Genomic DNA, 1,427 nt, shown 5'->3' with positions numbered 1-1,427 from the left:
TGCAGTGAACATGGGTGTGCAGATTTCTCTTTGATATACTGAATTCATTTCCTTTGGATAAATACCCAGAAGTGGAATGGCTGGATCATATGGTAGTTCTATTTATTGTTTCAGGAACTTCCATACTGTTTTCCATAATGGCTGTACCAAATTACATTTCCAACAGTGCACAAGGGCTCCCTTTTCTCCATCCTTCCTAGAATCCCTGGAATCACCTAGGGAGGTCTCTAAGGAAAATGCTCACAGTGGATGCAGGTGTGTGAGCAACCGGAGCCAGATAAGTCCAGTTCAAGCCAGATAAGTCCAGTTCAAGTTAAGAGTCTTCCACATGGTCCAAGTCACTTCATCTCCTTGGACTTCTGTTTTCTCTTCTTTAAAATGAGATTAATCATGGCTCCGATATTCTAGAGTCATGGTGGAAATGAAATGAGATAATATGTTTGAAAATTCATTAATTTAACCAAATCTCCAGGACCAAATCTGAGGAGGCAGGACATCTTTGGAAAAGTCTCTGGGGCAAGATCTCTGCAGGAGATGGTGGGGACATTCATGCATTCGTCTAAATTCCCACCCCCACTGATAAATAGAAGTGGCATAATAAGACATTTTAGAAAAGTTACTCTGTGTGGGGGGTGGGAGTTGGGGGACGTGCATACTGGGAGTCAATTCCAGACTCAGGCCAATTAAAAGGCAATTGCAGGCTTTAGGCAAGAAGTGATAGTGAGCTAGACTAGGATAGGGTCAGCAAGGATGGATAGGAGGGGTATGTGGAATTGGGATTTGAGTTAGGTTGGACCCCTGAACTTCTATAACTTTTTTTCAGGATCCCACAGCTAAAGATCCAGTTCAGTTATCAGGCAACAGCAAAGAGACTTCCATGAACTCTTTACTTCAGACACTTGAGGAAATTGATGAGCTTCTCCAGGACCTCTCTGAGACACATGAGGCAAGAACCCCAGCCCCGCCAGAGCCACAGCTCTGTATACCTCTGACTGCCCATGGCGAGAACAGCCAGCATGAATCAATTCAGAACCAGGTGATGACTCCCTTGAGGCCCACAATGATGATTTCTGTATGTTCTAATGTCCCTGGAACGGTCCTTGTCCAGAATTCAACAACACCCCCTGTTAAAGTCCTAGATATGCCCCCTCGAGACCTACATGAGACTTTTTCCATGGACCAAAATGTAACCTTTGATCAGAGAAAACCCATAGCAACCTCCTGGATGACAGGTGTCACTGACAATTCAAAGACATCATTCACTGATTGCCAAAAGATAACCATCACTGCAAACAAGATGACAATCCCCAAAGAAAGTAGCCAGATGAAGACCCTCAATGATGACCAGACCCTCTATGGAGGCCAGATGACCTTCAGTGGGGACGAGACCCTCTATGGAGGCCAGATGACATTTAGTAGAAATCAAA

This window comes from Hipposideros armiger, unplaced genomic scaffold (assembly GCF_001890085.2).
Source record: "Hipposideros armiger isolate ML-2016 unplaced genomic scaffold, ASM189008v1 scaffold_82, whole genome shotgun sequence".
Classification (NCBI taxonomy): Eukaryota; Metazoa; Chordata; class Mammalia; order Chiroptera; family Hipposideridae; genus Hipposideros; species Hipposideros armiger.
The sequence above is the reverse complement of the archived record's forward strand: the minus strand, read 5'-3'. Positions refer to the sequence as shown.